Genomic DNA, 8,108 nt, shown 5'->3' with positions numbered 1-8,108 from the left:
TTGGTGTTTCTTTGGAAAAGCCGAAAAGTGAGTGTGATTCTCATTCATATGAGAATACTAGACACTTAAAGAGTTCGGTTTTTCGCTAAAAAGGCATCATTTCAAAAACTGAGAAGCCAATTGATAATTCCCTTCGCCGGGATGAAATCATGATATTGGTAGCGATCAGTAAAATTTTGCAACACTGTCAGTTCGTTTTGAAAAACATTACTCTCTGTAATAGAGGGTAATAAATGATGTTGAGCCAATGGGGGAATACTACACTCAAGCAATCAAATGAGATTGAATCTTCAACAATAAACAAAACAAACAATTACATAAAATCTTTCATATTTTATTAAAAACATATAACATATAAAAAACATATACAGGACTAACATGAATATTTCCCTCGGAATTTTCCGCACGGAAAATAATTTTAAAAAGTGAACATTTTTAAAAATATGTTTGGGACATAGAGAGAGGCCATTTTTTCTGTGTGTAGAAAAAATTGCGCTTTTATCTAAAGAAAAATTGCGATGATTAACTCTAGCTCCTTTGTTTTTCTGCTAGACAATTTTGGCCGAGCAGAAACTATCACCATATTTGAACACGCTGATTTTGAAAATTTTGGTTGAATTTTTGAAATTTTAAAAATTTTCCATTACCTACATTTGTATAGGAAAGCAACTTATGTTGTAATAGGAATGCTGCGTTATTTGACATTTTCTCACCTCGTGAAAACTGATTTAAGTCTTATTAGTCCAAATTTATTGCTGTGTCGGAATATCTGGAGAGTCTCAATAACATAATAATCTACGTTAAACGACAAACAACTTAATTTAGAACGCTTTTTGATGATTTTCCAAATTTAATTGACGATTATAGTAAAACAACACTTGCATTTTAGCATATTTTTGCATATATTTTGCATATTTTTTGCATGTTTTGCAAATATTGAAAATTTTACCCTCAAAACGCCTAGATCCAAAATTTGAGTCCAATAGGATAAGAAATAAAAAATATGCTAAAATCCGATGGATCAGGGCTTCGGAGTCCAGCAATTTTTCCTTCGACTCCGACTCCAGGCCAGTTTTTTTCACGATTCGACTCCGGAGGTAATTTCATATACCACTGAAAATTAATAAAAACACACCACATATGCTAATATGTTGTTTTCGCGAGGGTTTTTTGTAATGTATGTTCCATATTGATTCTGCTGTATCTTACTTCGAAAAGTAGCAACAGAAACAATTTAGAAAGCTCAGATCATCATTTAAAAATTGCGGTTAAATTTGAATAACCTACCTTAAACCTCTATACAGATTTCACATATAGATGGTGGACGGTGAATGAAGGCAATAGAGATAATTTATTATGTAAAGAGAAGATCGCCATGATGTAATATCATTTCTCTGCATACGTATTTCATCAAAATTTTAACGATTGTATAAGAGGTTCTTAAGTAGAAAAACATTGTTCAAGAATGTGGGATATGAGATCAAAATCTTCTTTGGATTGTTTAATGCAAATAACAAAACTTGTAAATTGTAAAAAATTCAAGACCAGTAGTGCGATTCCCTAACTAATTTTTTGAGTTGTCGACTATTGTCGGTAAAATTAAAATGCTTATAATTTCAGTAATTACCGATGTTCTTCGATAAGTTAGCGACGAATAAAATTCAATCGTAAAGTTCTACCGATAGCAAGAGTGTAGTCAACATTTATCTGAACTTTTCATTCATAATTTTGCGTTTTAATTTTACCGATTTTCGTCGAGTTAGAGAATCGCACCACAGGGGCTCAATTCTGTTTCTATGAAAATGTGAAATTAAAAATTGTATAAAGTAGAAAAATGTCAAATAAAAAATATTATAAAGAAAATATTTTTCATAGAACAAGAATCCAGCCCCAGGCCTTAAACGGGATCCAATCCAAACGTTTGTAGTATGTATTTAACATAAGCCCACTCACAAGGCAAATGTATATTGTATGAATTACAACACCTAATAAATTAACAAAAACATCCTAGGCTGGATCCTAACTTCAATAAAGATCCAAAAAATAGGCCGATAGTGTTTTCTTCTTTCAATAAAAGCCTATAGCATAACATAACATTAAAACCCTGCCACTTCTAATATGAAACTTATCTCTTAAAATCGATGTGAAATGAATAATACTCAAGTTTTTTAACCAAAAGTCATCCTATGGAATTTTCAATAGCAACAAAATTGAGGTTTCATTAAACTGGTTCACTTCGATTGTAACCTCTGTGAAATGTCTTCTTTAATAGTTTTCAATATATTTTCCCATATAACAATGGTATGATGTGGGTAACATATTTGGATCGAAGTTTAGTCCTTATCGATCAAACTGATTTTTTTACATTATTTTTAAAAATTGGTATTTAAATGCAAAACATTTTTGGTAATGAAGATGGTTCAGTTTCAGTGCGAGTTACTGTATGTGTTTGTATTCATTTCGGAATACGGCCTACATAAAAAAAATTCGTGACGAACGATCTTTAATTTTGTCTGGCTTTTGATTAAAATAAAAATAAATTAATATTGGTATACTAAAAGGGGGTCTAGGAGGACTATTTCGCAGTGCTACATGGATTTTGGCCAAAACAAATTTGTAATTCACATCCCATATTATAGTGAATTTGTAAATAAGTGGGATCTAAAAACAGTGTTTCAAAGTGTATATAAGTTTTGCCATACATGGCGGTATGTTAAGAAATCAATTCAGCTTGAACACTTACGCAAAAGATGCAATTATAATTATATTTTCATGTAACTTTACATTTTGTTGCAAAAATTATGTTGATCATTTGGACCATTTTTCTTATAAAATTTACACAAGATTCACAAAATTTATTAAAGTTCATCTCTCTATCATATAAAAATAAAAATTAGTTTGATATATTTAGAAAAAAAGAATTTTGCCCGGAGTCGAGCTTTTTTCGTTTACTTCAACCATTTTTTCTGATTTTTTACATTAATACGAACACAGCTTCTGCTTAAATAGTTATTTTTAAAAATACCTCGGTGAATCGAGCTAAAACACTTCATGTTATATGGGAACAATTAATGTTTTTGTTTTTTTTTTTAATATTGAAATCTAGTGGACCCGGCGAACTTTGTATCTCAGTCTGGTGTACAATGAAATTAAAGATTTTAATTTAAATATTCATTAAATAGAATTGCAATTAAGTGCAGTGCACCTTTCCCTAATTGAAACAGCTCATATGAATATATTAAGCGAATTATTATTATCAACTGGGAAAATATCAACATGATCGTCAGTGGCATTACAGTTTATTGATTGACATAGGCAATTGGAACTCGAATTCGAATAAAACATCGGTTCATATCATTAGAATTCTTGGTATGAGAAGTTCCTCCCCTTTGATTTTTTAGTATAATCGAACAACGCTCACGCATTCCACTGCATAATTTCGAGTCATTTGATGTTGAGAACCATCAATATTAAATGACCCGAAATTAGGCATTGAAAGTCGTGAGCAATGTGCGATTATACGAAAAAAATCAAAGTCATGTATGTATGTGCGTCAAAACTAATTTAGGGGTGTAGTTGGGTACCTCGTTCTCGTTTGTTGCACATCCATTTCGTTCAATGTGTTTTATGCCAAGTATCATCATTCAACATTCCTGAATATTTCAGCATATTTCTTATTCAATCAGTATTGGGTTTAACCGCAATTTTAACAATCATTTCCTTAATTTTCTTCGAGAACTGTATTAATCTTTTTAATTTTTCTTTCTATCTTTTTAATTTCTTTCTGAGTTCCTCATGAATATGTCTGAAAACTCGAAAGTTGCTCCTTTGTTTCAAGAGACTTTTGTATCTATTTCCCGTAGGAACTTTGCAACAAAACCGGAAACTTGTACAGGGTTTCAAATTGTACTAAATTTGGTACCATTTAGTACACATAAGTACGAATTTCCAAAACTACCTCCATATCTCAATTGGTACCAAATTTAGTAATTTTTAGTACTTTTCGTACACTTTTAGTTCGAATTTTCAAAAACTGAATGTTGAGTAGTCCTAAAGAAGACAAAATACCAAATTTCTAAGAAGTTTCCGAACTGCCCTCGTATATGAAAATGTGGATATATACTGATAATACAATTCCACAAATTGGAAATTGGCATAACTGACCATCATTTTCTATATCTTTGACCACTTTTGTTGAACGATTGGAAGCTCAGAATGTTCGTTCATTTTGCTGAAATGCGTCCAACTAAAGCTGGTATATTTATCATTACACTTCACTGATGTATTACCGATATGCGATATCTCCATTTTTGAAAACCTACGATAACCTACTGCATCACTGGAAATGCGATTTTTTTCTTCCATTGACAGACTTTGCTTTTGGAATAACCCTACTAGAAGCGTTGAGTTTTCTCTATATACATATGTTTTTGCATTCATTTTAATATATATGTATGTATAAGTATGGGTCTACCACCATTATTTGGATGTGTTACAAACTTTTGGGCCAAAACCAACTTACATACATACATATATAAAAAGCGGCATTCCAACAACATCGAATTTCATTTAATGAAATCGAAGAAAAACAAGAAAGAGCTAGAAAATAATTGTCCCAAAATAGTTCTCGTATGCCTCGGAAAGAGTTTCTCATTGACGGATGTATCAGTAGGCTGATCATTGAAGACACTGTTGTACTTATAGTTACTGTGAGTATAACACTATTCAACATCGGAAATGCAAACAACTTCTAATATGACTTTTTTGAAAGTACATATTGAGACTACAAAAACCTTAGTTGGGGTTTGTCCTGTCAGATCCATTTTGGATTTAATGGCCACATCTAAACCGGGCTAATACCCCGTTTATATATAACCGGATTTAACAAACCGACTGGGTTTTAAATGTCAATTCCATTGCTTATATTTCAAATAAATCTTCATAAAGAAGGTTAACCCTGCAAAAAGCTCTAATATAAACAGCATATAAAACTAATTTTTTGCATTTATCGGGCCTTTATCTTAGAAGGGGAATAGGAATTTGCCTTTGCAGTCTTTAGCAATATTGTAGCCCTAAACTAGTAGAATTTATCTGTTGAACAGACCACGTAAGAAAAACTCCATCTAGGGCATCAAAATCGATCAAATATAGAAAATTTCACATAATTTCTGGAATTCCGCTCAGTATCAGTTAAACCATTGGAAGTTGAACCAAGTAACCTTTGCAAAAATCGTCAAAATCTCTAAAAAGCTTATTTCATGTTGTTTCCGGGGGAATTTGTATCATATATTTTCCAAGACGTATTTCAAACACTGTTTACACGATCAGTTTATTCACGCTTTTGGGATTCGACCACATTATTGACATCGTTGAAAAATATACTAAAACAACGTGATAGATGCATTTCACAACAATAGCGTGTACGCTGCTATACACAAATTATGGAATTTTTTAGGTATATTACGAGGGTCACTAAAAAAATCTTCTGGCCTAGACAACACGCAGAGTCGCCAGGCGTCATTTGACATTTTTTGGAAAGTTTAACAGTTTTTAGCCTAAGTGTTCTCAGTACAGTTTGACATACGACCATGTGTTGGGTTGTTTACAGTGGCTTGATTGAGACACCTCCAAAACATGGGTTTTGAACGCTTTTACAGCATCTACTGGCGATTGCGCGATTTTTCGGGTTCATTTTTTTCGAAATTTCTTGCACCGACCAACACGGGATCCGACGAGAAAACCCCAATTTTTGCCGTCAAGTGTTCACGCAATATCAAATGTTAGTTGGTGGAATAAATGCTCAAAGATGACTCTATCTCACGGTATATAAAATGGCGATCTTGCATTATCCGTTAAAACACGGGTTAATTTTTACTGGCACAACGGCCGTTTTTGGACGACCCTCACCAACCTCGTTTCTTGGCGAGTGTCGGCCACGATTGAATTCATTAAACCAGTTTTTCATAGTGCTATATGATGGTCCTTTATCGACATACAAAGATTAATTTTGATCGATCCACTCTTGCCGTGATTATCCACGTCGAAAGTTGTGAAAAAATATCGGACGAAAATGTTCACCGGTAAATTCACTTTTTTATGCAAAGTGATTTTTCCAAGTCATTACGTAACCCTTTACAAAGTAATGTAAACAAGCTTCTTTTCGCATTACAAGAAATCTGAAAAGTAATGGGTTACTTACTTACTTTACTCCTCACTAAGGCGGCCATCAAACCATCTGCTTTTTCATATGTATGTTGTCACTTTGGGTATACTAATATATAGAACAGCTGATTCATGCATGTGAAAAAGCAGATGGTCTGATGACGGCCTAAGTAATGACGACGATGGCACAGTGAGTGTGTGTCCGACTATAAATCCTACGATTGTGTGTTCAACGCTCATCGTCGGCACGCGAGTTTTTTTTAATTAAAAAATAACAGTTCGTGGTGCACATGTGTACTGCACATTTAAGTTCTTAAGCAACCCGTAATATTCGTGTGCGTGGCATAGTGTGTAGTGTCTTTGGCGAGAAATCAGAGGGTTCGTGGGTTCAATTCGCGCAGACAGCGAAATAAAATAAAGTAAAATAAAAGTAAGAAGTGTGATGAAATTAAAAACAAATTCTCTACATCAACTGTTCTAAAAATAGAATTTTTTTCACCTTAGTTTTCAACTTCTAGTGGCCACAGAATAACTAGTTATTCTAGTGGTCATAAAATAACTACAAACTAAGTGCGACATGCCCTTGTAAAAATAATGGGGAAGAAAGGGGGTTTGAGAGTAGTTACGGCTGCCAAAAACCCCTTACGAAACCCATGATTTTGGGAGGACTTTTTTGTTGGGTGTAAACAACACAACACTTGGTCGTATGTGAAACTATCCAGAGTACGCCTAGGCTAAAAGCTGTCAAACCTTTCAAAAAAATTTTCAAATGTCGCCTGGCGACACTGCTTGTTGTCTAAGCCAGAAGGTTTTTTAGTGACCCTCGTATAAAATTTAAGGCAATAAATGTAGGTTTTCGAGTTCATTATTTCTCCAGATACTTTTATTCTTGCCCCTGCGAAAAAAATTTGCTTCAGAGTTCAGAAGAAGGTTCGCATTGGTTTCAGAGATATACCCCCATAAAGTCCAAGCCGGATCTGACGCAACAAAACCCAACTAGGGTTTTTTATCGTTTGGTCTGAACTCTCAAAGAATTCTCAATGGAAATTATTTGCACAAACTTAAAATGTTGTTGTACAGTGTAAATCACTACCTCAGTATGCAACTGTTTTTGCGCTGCAACTATCGAGTCACGAATATGACATGTTGTATTTCTGTGGAGCTTGTCAGAAGATTGTCAAAACAACTCCAAGGATTTTGAACAGCTTGTTCTAGCACCTACTTCTATATCAAGTTCATCCCTCACCTCTTTGGTCCAAGATGTAAATAAGGTCACGTTTGAGACAACAAGCTCGGAGACAACGACGAAAGGGCACGTAAGGCTTTGCAAAGTCGGCCCATCCGGACTATTGCCTTTGGTTACTTGTTGAAAATTGTAAAAGATTGTACGTAGCACATTGCAGTGATCTGCATTATACTGTTTGTTAACGTTAACCCGTGCCACCTTAGTAATTTAATTTATTGGTTCCAGGATCTCTTCCAGTGATATTCCTATCACATAGAATGGTAAATAAAGTCTGAAAGATTCAACTCTGTTACATATAACATCATGTTGGGTAGGAAAATGATTGTAATAGGTATCCAAATGTCTCTATCATGTTTCAAATCTTTTTCTTAAAACTTGCGAAGTATAACTGAAAATAAAGGGGAAACAAGTTTTGCCTGAGAGCCCACAACCCTTCTTGGGGTTTTGATCTACTAACCGAATACTATCACCTTCTCTTGGAATTTCCTATCTCCTACACTGTGACCAGAAAATTGTTGTACAGTGTAATTATCCAATATATAAACGTAAGATGCGTACGTAAAAGAGAAAAAAAACAAAAACAGAATAATGAACCCAATTTTTTAATATAACAAATTCTTTCCTTGTGTCATCTCTAATTTAGAATTTGTTTAACGATGTGTGCATATGGAACATTATTTAGAAATATATTTCGCACACA

This window comes from Musca autumnalis, unplaced genomic scaffold, assembly GCF_047663935.1.
Source record: "Musca autumnalis isolate F117 unplaced genomic scaffold, ASM4766393v1 scaffold_1, whole genome shotgun sequence".
Classification (NCBI taxonomy): domain Eukaryota; kingdom Metazoa; phylum Arthropoda; class Insecta; order Diptera; family Muscidae; genus Musca; species Musca autumnalis.
The sequence above is the reverse complement of the archived record's forward strand: the minus strand, read 5'-3'. Positions refer to the sequence as shown.